Here is a 19,391-nt window from a genome sequence, read left to right as displayed (position 1 = left end):
ATTGATGTCTTTAGATTCAAATTTTGTGCAGGCGGCAATCCCACGTTTTGATGGTCACTATGACCATTGGAGTATTCTAATGGAGAATTTTCTACTGTCCAAAGAGTATTGGCCGATTGTTGAATCTGGGATTCAAGCACCAGCACCAAATACAGTCTTGACAGATGCCCAGAAAACAGAGTTGGAAGGGAGAAAGCTCAAAGATTTGAAGGCAAAAAATTACCTTTTCCAGGCAATTGATCGTCACATCTTGGAAACAATTCTTAGCAAAGAAACTTCCAAAGATATTTGGGATTCCATGTAGAATAAATATGAAGGCTCTGCTAGACTGAAGCGTGCACATCTTCAAGCTTTGAGAAGAGATTTTGAGACTCTACAAATGAAGGATGGAGAATCTGTCACCAGCTATTATGCCAGGACTATGGAGATTAGCAACAAAATGCGCTTTCATGGTGAGAAGATGGAAGATGTCACCATTGTTGAAAAGATATTACGTTCTCTAACACCAAAGTTTGATTATGTCGTGTGTTCCATTGAAGAATTGAAAGACATAGATGCATTTTCTCTTGATGAACTACAGAGCTCCTTGTTGGTCCATGAACAGAAGATGAACTGTAGTTCAACTTCATAGGAGCAAGCTTTAAAGGCTTCTACCTTTACTCTAGAGGTAGAGGAAGGGGAGATCAAGGCAATAGAGATGGCAGCAGGCATTTCAAAGCTGATGATGGTCAATTTCAGGGCAAAGGCAGAGGACGAGATCAACATTTTGACAAATCCAAGGTAGAGTGCTTTAGATGTCATAAATTTGGACACTATCGTTCTGAATGTTATACTAGACTGCCTATAGACAAAGAAAAGGAACTGCAATCGAATATTGCTAAAAAGAAGGAAGTGGAAATTTTGTTAATGGTTGTTCAAGCTAATTAGGAACTTGAATATGATGTTTGGTATGTTGATACGGGCTGCAGTAACCACATGTGTGGAAGTAAGTCTTCTTTTTCTTATTTAAATGAATGCTTTCGTTCTACAGTAAGTTTTGGTGATTGTTCTACTGTGATGGTGATGGGAAAGGGTGATATAGAGATAAGAACCAAGAATGGTTTTGTAGAAACAATTTCTAATGTCTTTTACGTTCCTGACTTGAAAAGCAATTTGTTAAGTGCTGGCCAATTGAAAGAAAAGGGTTATGTAATCACTATTCAAAAGGGTGTTTGTGAGATTTATGATTCTACTAGAGGAGCCATTGCTGTTGTGCAAATGAGTTGAAACAAGTTGTTTCCATTGAAGATTACAAGTGCGCAATCTTGTTTAGTAGCTGAAGTAAAGGATTCTTCTTGGTTGTGGCATTTTTCGTTATGGCCACTTGAGTTTTGGTGGATTGAAGACCCTCCAACAAAAGAACATGGTGATGGGACTTCCTCAAACTACAACATTTTCTCAAGTTTGTGAAGAATGTGTTGTTAGCAAACAATACCGTAATCAATTCTCACAAGGAAAATCTTGGAGAGTGAAGAAAGTATTGGAGCTTGTTCATTTCGACATTTCTGGGCCGATAAAGGTAAAAGATAATTAATTACCTTTATTGATGATTATACTCGAAAAACTTGGGTTTATTATTTACAGGAAAAATCAGAAGCTTTTTGTGCATTTAAAAGTTTCAATGCTCGTGTGGAAAATGAAACAGGAAACACCATTAAGACCCTCCGAACAGATCGTGGTGGAGAATATTGTTCAACCAAATTTGAAGTTTTTTGTAAAGATCATGGTATTCAAAGAGAGCTGAAAGCAGCTTATACACCCCCAACAAAATGGTGTATGCGAGAGGAAGAACCGCACTATTATGAATATGGTGCGAAGCCTTTTGACTACAAGTAGCACTCCAAAAAGTTTATGGCCTGAAGCAGTTAATTGGAGCATTCATATATTGAACAGAAGTCCCACACTTGCTGTTCAAAATATAACACTAGAGGAAGCATGGAGTGGAAGGAAACCTACTGTAGATCATTTCCGAATTTTTGGGTGTATTGCCTATGCCCATATTCTAGATGAAAAAAGGAGGAAGCTAGATAACAAGGGAGAAAAATGCATTTTTCTTGGTGTTAGTGATACGTCAAAAGCTTATAAACTATACAATCCTAGCACCATGAAAATTGTCATCAGCCATGATGTGATATTTGATGATGAAGGCACCTGGTCATGGAATCAAAATGGTGTTAAAGAAAGTATTCCAGCAGATTTTGATGATGAAGAGAAAGGGCAGCAGCCTATGAAGAATGAGCAAGAAGAGAAAGTCACTCAAAATGTTCCAATAGCTGATCAAAGCCCACTTGTAGCTGAGTCACAAAGGCCTGAACGTGTTCGAAGAAGACCAACATGGATGTATGATTATGAGGTAATTGGAATTGATCAATTTGAAGACTCACCCACTCATTTTGCTCTGTTTTCAGATTGTGATCCTATCAGTTTTGAAATGGTTGTCAAAGAACCAAAATGGAGAAAGGCTATAGATGCTGAAATTGTAGCCATTGAAAGAAATGATACATGGGAGCTATGTGATCTTCCAAAAGGGAAAAAGACAATTGGTGTAAAGTGGGTTTATAAGACAAAGCTGAAGGAGAATGGTGAGGTTGACAAGCACAAGGCACGCTTGGTAGCTAAGGGTTACAAGCAGGAGTTTGGTGTTGAGTATAAAGAAGTTTTTGCTTCAGTTGCAAGGCATGATACAATCAGATTGGTGATTGCTATGGCAGCTCAAAAATCATGGCCTATCTTCCAATTGGACGAGAAATCAGCATTCCTCCAGGGAGATTTGAAAGAAGAGGTATTTATTGATCAACCCCCTGGTTATGTAAAACTTAGCAATGAGCATAAAGTGTATAAATTAAAGAAAGCTCTATATGGATTAAAACAAGCTTCACAGGCTTGGTATAATCGTATAGAAACTTATTTTTTGAAGGAAGGATTTCAAAAATGTCCTTATGAACACACACTTTTCATAAAAGTTGATGATGGAGGGAAAATGCTCATTGTTTGCTTATATGTAGATGATCTAATTTATATTGGAAGTAATACAACCATGGTTGAAAGCTCTAAGAAATCCATGATGTTTGAATTTGAAATGTCTGATCTTGGTATGATGCATTACTTCCTTGGCATAGAAGTAGTGCAATCAGCTAATGGGATCTTTATTTCTCAAAAGAAGTATGTGCAAGATGTTTTGGACAGGTTTCAGATGAAGGATTGCAATCCTGTAAGCACTCCAACTGAGTTTGGCTTGAAGCTAAACAAAGATCATGAAGGGAAGAAGGTGGACAGTACACTTTACAAGCAAATTGTTGGCAGTTTGATGTATTTAACTGCAACAAGGCCAAACATAATGTATTTTGTGAGTTTAATAAGTAGATATATGGAGAATCCAACAGAAATACACTTGTTAGCTGCCAAGAGAATCCTTCGTTACTTACAAGGAACTAGAGATTTTGGGTTGTTCTACAAGAAGGGTGAAAAGTTAGAATTGTTTGGGTTTACTGACAGTGATTATACAGGAGAGCAAGATGATAGAAGGAGCACTTCAGGCTATGTTTTTATGTTGGGCACATGGGCTGTATCGTGGTTTTCTAAAAAGCAACAAATTGGCTCCTTGTTAACTACAGAAGCTGAATTTATTGCTGCAACAGCTTGTGCTTGTCAAGCTATCTGGTTGAGAAGAATTCTTGAAGAGCTACAGTTCAAGCAAGTTGAAGCTACTACAGTTTTTTTGTAACAACAACTCAGCAATCAAACTCTCTAAGAATCTTGTGCTACATGGAAGAAGCAAACACATTGATGTGAAATATTATTTTTTAAGAGACCTCAGCAATGATGGAACAATAAAACTGGTTTATTGTCGAAGTGAAGACCAGGTTGCAGATATACAAACCAAGCCTCTCAAGTTGGCTACATTTGTGAAGTTGCGTGGTCTACTTGGAGTGTGTTCACATGCTGCTGCAAAGGAAGACTTTGTAGAGGGTTGATTTTGTTTTTTTTTAAAAAACTAATTTCTACAGATTTCAGTTTAAAGGAGGGTGTTAAGATTTAAATGTTTTATTTTATAATATTTATTGGAAGTATCTTTAGATATTTGGTAGTTTGACCAAGTCTTTAGATATTTTGGTTATTTGATCTCAGCCAGATTTCATGGCTGAGAAAGTGTCTCATGTTGCTATCCTAGTCATTAGAAGTCTAGTAGTTTGTTTCTATTTGTTTTCTAGTTAATAGGAGTTGGTTTATAATGTCTATTTTCATGTGCTTTCAGTTCTGATGTAAAGCCTATTTCTAGGCCTCCTTTCTTTATCAATAAAATGCAGAGAGTTTTACCATTCCATTCAAATATGTCTCTTTTATTTTTTGTTTTTTCTTAAATCTGTATCACCCAATTGGCATCATTGTCCATTAGAAGATTCTATGTTTACTTGGCTTAAAAAGAAACCCAGACCAGTATGTAGAGCGCATAATATCAGCCCAAAGTTGATAATGTAGCAAAACGAACACAATAATTGGGACACAAGCCGAAGCAATTATACCAATAGGAAGCCACGGCATTTCACTTTTAAAGACCAAAAAGCAGGTTGCACTGAAGGCTACCACCATGCCTACTATAGAGATGAAGAGTGCGGTGAGTCCCCACACCAACTTTGATGGTAATGAAACGAGGAAATCCATTTGCGTGAAACGTGATGTGAGAATTGACAAGAACACTAATATTGAAGTCGAAGACGATAACAGTGCTATTGCATCAAATATGAAAAACACCCTCAGCCAAATACTTTTCAAAAGAATAGGAGTGCCTATCTCTTGATTGCTACCACCCGGTACAGTGAAAGCTGCAGCAAAAACCACAGTGGTAATCAGTGTTGCCACAAGCATGCAATAGTTAGCTGTATCCTTCATCCACTTTTCACCATCTCTCCGTAGATTTTCATGTTCCTTTGTAAAATAAATCCCACGGTGTTAGGTTATCAGAGTTCCTTTTCTTCTGGAATGAAGGCGGTGCAATCATTTCTAGCCCCAACAGTTTTGGAGGTGTAAATTCATAAGTGTAACCACAAGAAAAGGAAACTAAAATAATACATACTGACACCCACCTTAAACCACAACAACTCCCGTTGCATTTGAAGAGCTGCTCCTGATACGATATTTAGTCGATTTAACGGAGCCAAATATCCAGCTAAGTGCATGACGTTCTCGTTTTTACCCTCGATAACATTGGTTAGAATTATTTCCTTGACAGCAACGGTCTCATATAATAGATTGAAGACACTCTCTTGCCGATTTATAACAGCAATGTTAAATAAACTTCGACCGTCTTTGTCTGTTGTCCATATGATATTAGGATAAGAGCAGATAAGTATATTAAGAAATTCACTATTCCCAAATTCTGCAGCATCATAAAGTAGAGCGCGAACTTCGTCCAACTTGTCTCTGTCTTCGAATAGTTGAACCTCGTTCGAGACTAGTTCAACCAATTCATGGACTAATGCCTGCATAGAAGTTTTGTTCTGGATACCTTTGTACCCTGGAATTTGGGAGAAAAAATCAATGCAAAAATCATTTAGTCAAAAAGAAATATTAATTATATAATCTAAGAACACAGTGTTGGAACAAACATTGGTGAGCTTTCCTCAGTTGCAATCCAAAACACTCGCACAACAATCAAAGAAAGTGACTCACACTTACAAAGTACATTAATAACCCGCTTTAATTGAGAGTGACTATACTGGGGCAGAGTTGGTTGTTGCTCTTATGGTTTTAAAAGCCAGAACGAACAAAGAATTAAAAAAAAAAATGTTATGGGTTTTATGGTCTGATTGGGGTAAAATCGATAATTCAATTCAAGATGTCATAAATAATTTAGTTAAATTATAAAAATAAATAATAAGTCTTTTTATATAACTAATAAGCTAATAGTAGTAAATATGTTAGTTAAAAATATATAATTTTTTTTTTAAATGATTTAAGTAAGCTTTTAGATCTTATATTTACAAAATAAAAATACTAAATTATAACCAAAGACTTATTTAGTATATGAATTAATTAATTATATATAATATATTAATATTTAGTTAATATATAATTATTTGGTTATTTAATTCATAACTATATATCAATTTATGCTCATTTTCGTGTTTTTATATTAATGAAATGAGATGATACTGTTTTTTTTAAGAAAAAGAAATGTCTTGATCACTAATGACTAATGGAAAAATAATTTACTACCTTGCATGCCATCAACGTGGCACCGCACGGAACACGCGCATTGAATGGAAATTTTTTAAAAAAAAGTCCATAACCAATAGAAAACTGAAACGTGGCACACCATTAAATATCTCAACTCACCCCACTTGGCCACTTCTCTCTGTGCTATCTCTCTATTTTGACATTTGCATTTCAGTTTCTTCAAATACCAATTTTAAACTTTCAAACGTTTCATATCAGTATACCACCATTGAAGCAGACGAGCAGCCAAAAAAGGCCTCAACTGAAGCACAGATCATATCATTGTAAAATTGTAAATCTGCTTCATCTTTGAGCTTCTTACTCAACCCAAAGATGGTAAATCTAATGTTTTTGCCTTTTTGGGGTCATTGTGGCCATTTTAGGCTTCACCACTACAAACTTAAGAGCATTTTCAAAAACAATATCTCTCTTTTTAATTATTATATTTTTTTGAAAACACAACGGCAGAATTCTTTATGAAGAATTGCTTAAAACCAGTTTAACTGTACCGGTTTTTGGTTTTGCCGGAAGAATCGACGGTTTCTGATTTTTTGCAATTTTTCTCTTATTTTTGGTTTTTAATAATAACAGGACCGGATTTATGTCTAGTTCTGATTTGAACAGAAAAGTTTGGTCCAATTTTTAAAACCATGGTTGCTCTTCCTCTCTCTCTCCCTTCAATCCAAATAGACCATAAAAAAGAAAGTAGAGAGGAAAGAGTAAGAGAATTCTTCGATGTTTATATTTCTCTCCTCTAACTCATGATTTGAACTTGACAATATAATATACCACCAACCCCTAATTTACATTTATTTTATGAAATCCTACAATCAAAAAATCTCATATATAATCTAAAGAAACTCTCCTTTGCTTTTATTACATATACTTCCCTCATTATTCTTATACCAATCTTTTTTTAATAAATAAACAAGACTCTCATAAATTAAGTTTAACTTCCAACATGCAGAAACCTTGGGTACATCATTTTAACATTCATGTTAGATCTCAAGTTGGAGTCTAATTTTATGTCATGTGTCTTATCTAATTTCCTTAATTTTGGTTAGCTATTTACTACACTACAAAAATCAAGGAATCCGATTTAATTTTCTTAATATTTTGTGCTATATGAGTTTTTAAGTGAGAAAACTATAAAATTAAAAATTAATAAACCTTAAAAAAATCACAATCATTGATTTCATTTTTTATATATTATGATGATGATGATCATTATTATTATTATAGTGGTTGGACAAACGAAAATTGAGAATTTCATAAATAACAATTTAAATAATTTTTTTTTCATTTGTTTCAAATAAAATTATATTTATTTTATTTGTAGCTATTTTATATTTTCAAATAAACAAACATTATATTATTATATATCAAATTAGTAAAATTTTAATATGCCTTAAATTATGCATATTTATAAATATATCTCATTTATATGCGTGAGGTTACAAGCTAATTATAATGAAAGCTAAGAGTTTTATAGCTCAATTGATAAATGTCTCTTAGAATGCCGATAACATCTACGGTTCAAATCCTCCGTTTCTTATTGCAACTATTGAAAAAAACAAAGGTAAATAATATTGAAAGATTTGAAAAGAAAATGACAAAGATGATTAATCGGCCAAGAGATTTGTGGCTCAAGATCATTTTTTTTTTCTGAAATTTAATATAAATTTCAAAGCACAATGAGATTAACAATTTCAAGTCTAGTAGTTTTTCTAGTTAGTTGTGCCCATTGGATGACTAACTTATCTTAAAATATAAAAAAGAATGAAAAATAAAAATAAAAGATCTTTTTTATGAAAATGAAATAAAAAGATTTATAAATGCTGCCTTCCACCACCTACCAAAATAAATAAATAAATAAATAATTTAATAGAAAGCTAACCTACAATGCTCTTATATGTCTATAAAGGAAACAGGCACAAGTATTACAACGGACAAGACATTTCAAATAGAAAAAGGTCTAGCTCATGAGAATTTGTGATGGTTTATGAAGTAAATATCATCTAAAATTTAATGAGAATATGCTACTTCTCATTCCAAGCTGATTTGAGTAAAGTTGTCTCACACACACACACACACATATATATATATATATATATATATTTGAAAAGAATCACATATTGTGTTTAATGTAACATAAAAACCTACTTGAGGTCAGAAAAATGTAACATAAAGACCTACTTGGGCAACGTTATATCTACACAGAATGAAATTGGGTTTGAGTCAGACTAACAGTTTAAGCATCTTTTCCAAAATGATAGCTGACTTTTGCTGCCAATTGCAATAGGTTTTCTGGCCAACTCATGCAGTGCTTCAATATTCTTTTCGTTGTTTGCAGTTGCTAGTGTTCCACCTTTTTTCAGAATTTTGAGTGCTATATCTGTCCATAAAAAATAAAAAATAAAAAATAAAAAACATTTGATCATTGTCAAAGTTTTCATGTCCAATCAAAATTTTCTGTAAGGACATCAAATGATGTAATGGCATTTTCAATTAATTGCCTCAAACTCACAATTATTAAGATGTGGGACATACCATACATATCATTGGTAATAGTAGCCACAAGGATCTCCATGTGTTCAGAAGGACTCAAACCTTCAAAAGAAGTCACAGTGAATAGATAAGACACCATATCTCTAAGTCCGAACAAAGCTGCTTTGTGAAGTGGCGTCCTTTCTTCTTTACTGCGGACTAATGGGAGTCTATTGTTCTTTATCACCATCTCCTTAGCAATTGCCACAATTCCTGATTTCGCAGCAAAGCAAAGGGCTGTTTCTCCTTCTTGGTTTCTCAGTTCTAAGTCGTCGTCAGACAAAATTTGCATCAGTTCTTTTACAAAAGCCATGTGTTTTGATGCGAATGCAATGTGAAGAACTGACTCCTTCGTTTGTGTAATGGAATATCGAATGATATCTCGATCACCCTCAAGTATTTTCTTAGCATCTTGCCAATTACCTTCTCGGGCAGCTCGATAGAGGCAAAGGTACTGAGATGTTGCTTGGCCTGGAATTTTAAGCAGAACATAAACTATAAAAAATTTGGGGTTGTGACGCCATAAACCCAGTTATATGAGCCAATGACTGCATTTTTTATTTATTTAAAATGACTGCATATTTTTTAAAGTTTGTCATAAAATGTAAGGTCTCACTTAAAAGTCAAAAACTACTCTACCAAAAAATAATCTTATCAAAAGAAAGGAGTGCACTTGACAGCTAAACAATGATATGAACTAGTTGTATCAAGCAAAAAATAACTAGTTCCTCAAAAAAAAAAAAAAAAAAAAAAAAAAAGCAAAAAATAACTATTCGTAAATAAAATTCATAGGCTTGGAAACCTAGTTAAGTTCATGGTTGAAATCAAATAAAAACGAATATTAAATTATACTTTGAAAGTTTTTTTTTTTTTTTTTTTGAGATAATATAGATATTTATAGGGTCTTACTCCCCAAAAAAATAAGATGAGATCAGTGCCGGCTCCACCTGGCTACCTAACGAATATATATATCTATATATATGTATATATATACTAACCTATTTCGACTACCTAAAAATATTCAGTAGGAAAATCTACATATTTTATAAGCCTACATATTAGTTTAAGTACATTAACTAATATATTAAATTAAATAAAAAATTTTAATAATTTTTTTTTCAATTATTTATTTTTTTTATTGCACTAGCAGAAACGTCATACCGGCCAATATAACCGAAATAGGTATTTTTTCCGATATGTTTTGGAAGAATACCGGTACCAATTTAATGGAAAGTACAATATATTTCCCCAGTATGGTACTGGTACACTATTGACTTCTTGGACTCGCTGTAAGGGTGACTGATGGAGAAAAAATTATGGATTTATGTGTAAGTAATAAATAACTGCTCGTAGTCTGCTGTATCATATAAGCAGGAACGGATTTATATATTGACTAGGGGGGTAATGGCTCCTTCTAATGGTCTGTTTAGCTTTAAGGGAAGGGAAGGGAAGGGAAGGGAAGTAAAGTACAATAAAGTAGATTTGACTCAAAATTAGTCTATTTTTAGCCAACTCTACTCTACTTCCCTCGATTCCCACTCCATTCAAACAAGCCCTAATTTTTTTTTAAAAAAAAAATATCAATAGGTACTAATTTTAACAATTTAGTTTAATAAAATTATTTTTTGCCCTTCTTAACAATACCATCATTTCTTTTAAGAGTAATGTTATAGTCACACTTTTTTACAATATTTTTACAAACTATTAAGATAACAAATTCTTATTGGTTTGCACATTTGCATCACTTTTCACTTATCAATAACCTCTTACCACATTAGCAATTTGTAAAATTTTTGTAATTTTAGCATTTTTCACCGTTTAAAGGCCATAAAAATTAATAGATTAAATTTAAAACAAAATATACAAGTCCAAAAAAATTAACCCAACAACAAAAATTACCAATAATAAAGTTAAAAAAAATTAAGTCAAATTAATCTATTTTACCAAAAACAAACAACTTGACCATTTAAATGTTTTAAACAAAAATCTTTAGTGATAAAATAGTAGAATCAAAGGTCGGAATTGCTACACGCAGCTAGCAGCAAACTGCCCTCTTAACTCCAAGTCCTGAATCTGTCTTTGCAACTCCGTTCTTGCATATAAGTTTGTAAAATAATTTATGATTTTAGAACTAATCCTACAACTCTACAAGTGACGAAAGCATTCCAGGACCCATTAGACAACTTTTCCCCATAGGGAGTCATTATAGAAGCAAAGCTTTCTGCTTTGGGTTGGTGGGAGTTTGTCCATACCAACCGAGAAGCTGACAAGGAGCCCATACGTTAGCACGGAATGCTCTAGGTTTAAGATCTTAACTCGCGTGGCTAGAATAGATCCCTAGTTGTATTGCTGATATTGTTCGCAATGAATCTCTGTAATGGTTAACCGTTTACAACTGTTGAAAGTTAACTACCTGTTTCTCAACCCAAAAAAAGAAGAAGAAGAAGAAGATGAAGAGCTCAACATTTTCTTTTACAAGAATTTATAATGGTAAAATCCGTACTTTACCAAGGCTTTTGGGTAAGTTAATATTCAAAAAAATATCAAAATAATAAGCCATAAACGAATATTGAGTTGAATACCCCAAAAAAAGAATATTGAGTTTCCCTTATTAAAAATTTATAATTAAAAGATACAACTTTTAAATAAAAGATATCCATTTTTCTTTTATTTTTGTGATTTTTTGGTTTCACCATGGTTTGGTATGGTTTTTTTTTTTGGGGAGCCATAATATTGGGGGTAGTTCGGGCATGATCTTCTGGTAGGAGTTCCAGCACAACAAGCATGGGAGAGGAAGAAAGCGTATATGAATGATTTGGAAAAGTGGGTGAAAGAGTTGGAGAAGAAAAATTCTGAGATGTAAGAGATGTTGTCCGCCTTACAGATCTCAAGTCCATGATAGGTTCATTGAATCCACAAGATGATAGATCTGGAATTCACTAAAGAAAACAATAGACAGAAACCTGAAATTTTATTTGCCTTTTAGAGTGATTGTTGGAGCAACATTTTTTTGTTGTACTTTCTAAATTAGAGATAATCTGCATTTGCCGCATATATATGTTCGAGATGCTCTAACTGCATGCATACAAGATATAAAGACAGAGCACTTAAGAGTCATAAGTCTTACTCTCATATGTCTGTTGATTTTGATTGTCTTCTTCCATATGCACACTTAGATCCACTGTTATATCTGTTTGCATCATATCTGTAATCCATAAATCAATAGCTTTGTAATAATGTGTAAATTTGGATATTGTTAACTTATACAAATGGTTTTTCTTTAATAAGTAGATAATGGGGATGATCGGTGGAGTTTGAACTATAAACACAAGGCACCACAAAGGATGCCATTGCACTAAATAGTTTTTTACTCAAACACATATATGCCATATTGTAGGCACTACATGCTCTAGTGGAGGATCAATCAATTAAAGAAAATAAGGAAATTCATGATATAGACGAGATTTTTAAATATGATTGGTCACCTATTAGTTATAACTAATTGAGTTTAACAACTAGACCTACATCAAGGAAAAGTTAAGAAATCTCATGTCCTAAGTATGGGTCAAAAACATGAGTTCGAAACATGAGCATGCATGAGGAACGTGTTAGACAGCTCACTACCTATATGAGGAATGCGTTTCCAAAAAATTTCAAGGTTTTAGGGGTTTTCCATAACTTTCCTACAATTTTGGGGTAAAATTGTAATTTCAATGAAGTATGTGGCTCTTAGTGTAGCAACTTGCCCATATTATGGAAAACCCCTAAAACTATAATTCACATATTAATGACTTGCCCATGTCAGGGGTTTTCCATGGTATGCGAAATTCCACATATTAATCTTCCCATGTTATTCGCATATTTAAAATATGTTATTAAAAGTAATCTATATATCTAATCTATATATATAATAATAGGTAAAGTAGAGAGAAAATCAAATTAAATTTTAAATTAAAATTTAATTAGAGTCTAATTTTGCGCCATATGTCTCATCTAATATAAATTTTAGAATTTTGTGCCAAGTGAATTAATTTAGTGTAAAAATTGAATTTCAATTAGAGTTTAATTTTTGCGCCACGTGTCTCATCTAATGTAAATTTTTAAATTTTTGAGCCAAATTAGTTAATTTAGTATAAAAAACGAGAAGTCCAATATAATAAACCATAAAAAAAACATAATCATATAACTAAAAAAAATTCAAATTTATAAGTAATATATATATATATATATATATTAATAGGTAAAACTTAGAGAAAGTTGAATTAGAATTTGAAATTATAATCCAATTTTGCACATGTCTAAATTTATATAGAGATTATACCATAATTATGCACTTATGCATGTACTATGTGTCTACTTAAGTTTATTAATCTTTGTGTCAACTGAGTTAATGAGTGCAAAATATTAAGAATCTTATATTAATGAACTATAAATTAACAAAAAAAAAAAAACAATTACATATACTCAATAAAAATCACCCTATGTTACAATTACATATACTCAATAAAAATCACCACATGTTTCTCAAAAAATAAATAAAACAAAAATCACCACACGTTCTAACTTATTAAAAATTAGAAAAAAAAATTATCATAAGTAGTATTAAATTTAAGTAAAAATTTTAATATGTGACTAATTATATTTACTTTAAAAAAATAATTTGACTAATTACCTATATATTATGATAAAAATTATGTTTAATTTTAAATGTATCTATATTTATGCATGAATACATGCGTTACATTTTTTTAAATTAATAATTTGACTAATTATTTATATTTTTATAATAAAAATTTTGTTTAATTTTAAATGCATCTATGCGTTTGCATGAAGTTACATGCTAGTATACATAACATATATACTTTTTCATAATAAAAGCATATAATGACATACTTAATGTGACAACCAATGTTTGGTACGAGCTGCACTATTTGAGATCGTTTATAATGTCTAAGATGCAGTCTTGCAAAGACCATAAGAGCATAGACAGAACTAGGATTTTAAATTAAGGAGGCCAAAGCATAAACAACAAAGAGAAAATAATCTTATAATTTTATTGCGCCAAAGATAATAAGATACTATTTTATTATTTTAATATTTTATAGTTCTATTGTGCCAAAAATTAATAAAATGAAAGGAGAAAGGTAGAGTAGTAGATAATTATCACTTCACTCAAAAAAATCAAAGGTGGAGTCGTAGAGAGAGAAGTTGACATATCAGAGAAGAGAGAGAGACTCTGAATATCATAGAGAGAGTAAAAGAGAGAGAGAGATCAGAGAAGAGAGTCCTAAGACCATACCTCAGTCAATTTGACTGTGGAGAGTTGATGAGACTAGACCAGAGAGGAAAAGAAGCGGAAGCCAACCGGACGGACTAGATCAAAGCTGCATATTAGTTCGCAATATGAAAGAAAATCTGAACTCCTTAGGAGTTGCAATGGAGCAATTGAAGCAAATTTATGAAGATTTGTAGGGGAGGATCGAATGTAATAGAAAAAGCACTTCTGCTGAAGCATTGCTGGTTTGACAGATTAAAGAAAATGGAAGCAAGCTTTAAACTATAGAGAACAAGAAAGATGGGAAAGAGAGCAGGACAGAGTTAAATGGACAAAAATTGGGACTTGAGATTTATGATTGTTTTGTGTGTATTTTTTGTTGAGTCTTTGGACCGATTTTATGGTTAATTTTGGTTTGTCTAAGGTTATTATTGTTATTCTTGGGGCTATTAGGTTTGCTTAGATTGGATTTGTTGGTATTTTTTGTTTTGTTCAAAAGGTTTTTTTTATTATTATTCTTGGGGCACATGGGAAAGAGGGGACCAAAATATTTTTTCCAGGGTATCATGGGTTCATTTGTAACATGCATCATCGTCCATTGCATTAATATAGTTTTTCCTTGGAAGGGGATTATGGGTATTATATATTTCATTGCAGTTTGTTCATTTGTTAATAAGAACCTATCATTACATGTAACATGCATGCCAACTAACTGAATAGAATTGGACTTGGAAATGGAAAGAAGAATATATAGGCATTTAAGTTTCATATATGATTGAGAAACAATTAAGGGTGCTTTGGGAGGAAGGAATATTTGATAATCGTCAAATATGATTGGTGTGGTAAGTGCTTTGGTGGTCAGATCTGTAGTCTTATCTCATTTTGCATCAATAGTACTATTGGAACATATATGACCATAACCTTAATTATTATTGACAATGAGCTGAGCTAATATGTCGTGTTTGGGGGATTATGGCCCGTGGTCATAAGTGTTGATGTGTGTGAGTGTGAGTGATGAAAGAAATAGAAATAGGTGGAAGGATTTTGGAGATACCTGCCTTTGCTGCTGCTGATGTAGACGTTGCTGTTGTTGTTGGATTTGTTTTGAGTGGCTCACTGAGCTTGGACTTCAAAGAATGTACCTGTATGAGCTTATAAATTGGACGGATATTATTTTTTAAGAACCGTCCGATTTGACAATCATTTTTTATGAAATTCTGTGTATTTAGATTTTTTATATATATATATAATATAGAATTTCTACTATAGCATAATTTAAGTGTATATATGTGTAAACTCTCTCTTAGAGACTTGAATCCTGACTCTTGCCTCCCACACCCCACAAACATTTATACTTGTGGAGTTATCACCATATCAAAGGTGCGTGGTGGTGTGTCTCTAGATCTTAAACAATGCTACTGACACAATAATTATTACAATATTTTTCATGACAGTAAAATTTTAATAAGCTTTTAATGGTTCTCAATTAAATTTATCACTGATTTTATTTTTTTCTCATACCATTAACAACTTGTTATTATAATAATTGTTAATTTTTTTTTTTAGCCGGAGAAGTAAGTGAGTGCATATCATTATTAAAAGAAAAGTAGGTGAATTAAAGTCCAAGCGAAGAAAAAAGAAACAAGTACTACCAGAATTACAAATTTTATTACATTGAACTTACAAATTGATGTGTTATATATTAAGACAAGATAATTCAAATATATATTTATAAAGTGATTAAAATCTATTAATCATACTCATTATCACATCAATTTATAAGTTTTATATAGTAAAAATTTGAAGTATTCTTTAGCATTTTTTCTTGATTAAAAAAAAATGATATATTGACAACTTTTTACTATACTTTTACAATAAATTTTAAGTGGACAAATTGTTACTTGTTATTACTGATGGACAAAAAGTCATTTTAATCATAGGTTCAAATTAGAACCCTAAAAACTTATTATTTAGATTAAAAAATTAAAATAGAAAAAAAAGAAAAAGAAAAGGAGCAAGATAGAAGAGTGAATGGGTGACCCACTAAAAGTAAATTTCACCGAAATGAGGGGAACATTAAAGAGGAAAGATAACTCTGATATCTTTTCCTCGGATGATTCCGTGCTTTTCTTTTGTTTAATGCAATTATGCTACCTTTTCAAAAAAAAGAAAAAAAAAAAGAAAAAAAGAAGCTTAGTTAGTTTTAATTTAGTTATCTACCTTCTTCTTATTATTCTTATTTCCCCCTTCCCCCCCCCCCCCCCAAAAAAAAGTTGTCTACCATCTTAAAGTTGGTGGATTAAAGCGGGATGAAGGAAAAAAAAAAGTCCGTAAAATAAAAAAAAAATGAAAATTTTATAATAAATGCCTAAATGGGAAGTCAGGGTGAGCCCACTTAAAAAGTTGATTTCATCGAAACGAGGGGAACATTAAAGAGGAAAGAATGTTTAATTAGTTAAAGTACTGGTCTACCCTTCTTTTCTGATCCATTTTGAACCAATGTCATCGATTTCCTTTGGTTCCTGTAGTAACACGCCAGTATCTTTTATACCTGTCAGCGAATCGTTACCACTTACCAATCCAATACAAGTTATACAAAACTTTCCTTCTGCTTCTCTTTATCTTTTTCATTTTTTTTAATCACATCTCTTACTCTTTAGAACATGCATTTGCGTGTATTAGACGAAAGCTGAATTGAAGCATCTTATACATTTAAATATGTTTTTTTAAAATTAAATATTATTTAAACTCAATCTATTATCTTGTTTTAAATGTAAAATTACTAATTAATTACGTAAAATTTTTTTGTATAAAGTCTTAAAACACAAAAAAATTGATAAAATATTTCACACTTGTTGATATGATAAATTGATAGTGACAAGTAAAAATTTGATGTTAGTGGTAAACTTAAATTAGAACTAGTCAAAGTTTACCAACTCAAGTATTGTGAAATTTGTTGTGTATTGCTTTTTTTTTTTTTTTTTTTTTATAGAAATTCTACATTCACAATTTTTTCACAAAAAAACCTTAGGTGTTAAGTTGTTACAACTTACTAGTTCTAGTATGAACTCACCTCACATTTAGAATTTGTTGTGAATAATGTTGTGAACGTAGCATTTCTCTCTATTTCTCCTGTTTTTCATATGATAAAAAATATTATACTATTTTATTTATTAATAAATATTTGAGTTTAATTAATGCTATTACAATGAAAGAAATAACTATATTGGTTAAACTTTGTACGACTTTGTCTACTTGAGGGCTTTAGGTGGCCATGCTTTTTACTCATTTCTACCAAAAGCTTTGTAATTAAATTAGTTGGCGCATGCTAATGTATTAATCACATCCAAGATTCAAATTATCTAAGATTCAAAAAACAAAGACTCATTTCTAAGCTCATCTCTCTCTCTCTCTCCATTCCAAATTGCGAGCAAAGATAAATGATTGGCTTGATGGATTTAAAACGTGGTCCTTGTTACTGATTTTGAGGTTCAAATTGATTGGAAGATGGAAAGATAGTGGCATTGTGGATGGTTCGTGACATTGCAGAGACGTAATGTCACATGCTACGGAGCTAGAATCAAATTAATTAATGGACAAACCAAGTAACTCGTGAACCAATTTGAGTCTAATTGACAAGAAAATAAAGCAAGCTTGAACATGTAATTAATATTATTTGGTTAATGGACAAAATCATGACGGTTGAGAGTGTGAAGGCAATGGAGTTCAATGTTGGTCAAACAGTGCGGGGCATTGCTGAATCTATACGCTTGCTCACTTCATGAAATTTAGATATTGGGGAGATCACTGCTAAAAAAATGTTTTTGGTCGTAACCATATAAAGGAACATAATTTTGAGCTTTTGATAAAATATTTGGGTCATGCTAACGAGTGCCTTTAGAGCAATGATTAACAATTCATTTTAGAAAATTTTGACATCACTTTTATGGAAAATGGAAAAAGCTGTCAAAACATTAATATATATTTTTTTTCTTTTCCCATAAAAACTTTCTTTAAATGGATTGTTAACCATTTCTTTAAAGACATCCGTTAGCATTTCCCATAAATATCACAAGGTAGATTGGATAGGTGGAAAGAGAAGAGGATTGTAGACTCCATTTATGTATAAAATATACGGCACACACACATCAGATCTCCATTTTAGCTTGGTACCAGAGAAATTATCTCCTTTTTGACCAAAAATGAGTAGGAAATGAATGCCTAGTTATATTATACTAATAAGTCATCAGTACTATGCACGGATATGGTTTTGGAGAATGTTGTATCTATATTATAGTATAATTGTTATAGAACATTATTACTAATGAGTTCATAAAAATAAAAAAAAACAACAACAATTATAATTGCATACACATATTCATTATAATTATTCAATTGAAGTAATGAGAAAAAAAAAAAAAAAAAAAACTTCAAAGGAATATTATAGAACAAAAGTTAATATATAATCTTTTTTTAAAAATGATATAGAATGTGTCTTTCTCTTTCTCTTGATTCTAAAACAAAGTACACATCTCAAACATCCATAATCAATCATATCATTTACAAAACCCACAAACTCACAATATCCGACCTTAACATCAAAACCGTAATTGCCATTGTCACTTAATAAAAAATGCAGGCCTCCCTTCCCTTATTATAGCCAAATCATACGGGTTAGGATTAAATGAAACAACAATGTTATAGTTAGGTAGGTATTGTCAAAAGATTGAAGGTAAATTACATAATTTTATATTTGTGTGTATTTGAAATGGGATGGCATGAAGGGCTATGGGTGGGTATATATAAAAGGGTAGAAGTGCAAGAGGTGAAAATAGTGAATTAAAATGCAAAAAGTTTTGTGTGTATATGTGAAGGGTGAAAAGTCTTGAAACATTGAACCAAAGGATATAAAGAATATTTATTTTTTAACCATAAAAGTCTTGAAACATTAAACCAAATAAAACAAAAAGTAAATATTTAGTTTTTTCTTATCTATTATGTGGTACTTGAGAATATTTCAATTCTTTTTGCATAAAATGCGCCACTTGACAGAATCTCATACTTTCCCACATGAAATCTCTGTTTTTATATATATACTAGCTTGTAACCTTTTGCATATACATGGATATACTTAAAAGATATACATTAAGACACATAGTATAATTCTTACATATATAATTTAAATACCATTGATATATAGCCATTCTTATATTTTGTTAACATTTTAAAAAATCTTGTAAGAATATTATTAGGTAAAAAAATGTAAATTGTCCCTTTTTTTAAATTTTTATATCGTTTTTTCTTATTTTTTACA

General features: G+C 31.6%; 1 pseudogene; it reads right to left on the bottom strand.

Annotated features, from left to right (window-relative positions):
* Positions 1 to 4,419: 4,419 nt before the first annotated feature.
* LOC142643971 (uncharacterized) lies at positions 4,420 to 12,005 on the bottom strand (annotated as a pseudogene).
* Positions 12,006 to 19,391: the final 7,386 nt, after the last annotated feature.

The sequence above is a fragment of the Castanea sativa genome, chromosome 7, assembly GCF_040712315.1.
Source record: "Castanea sativa cultivar Marrone di Chiusa Pesio chromosome 7, ASM4071231v1".
NCBI classification, from domain to species: domain Eukaryota; kingdom Viridiplantae; phylum Streptophyta; class Magnoliopsida; order Fagales; family Fagaceae; genus Castanea; species Castanea sativa.
The sequence above is the reverse complement of the archived record's forward strand: the minus strand, read 5'-3'. Positions and strand labels throughout refer to the sequence as shown.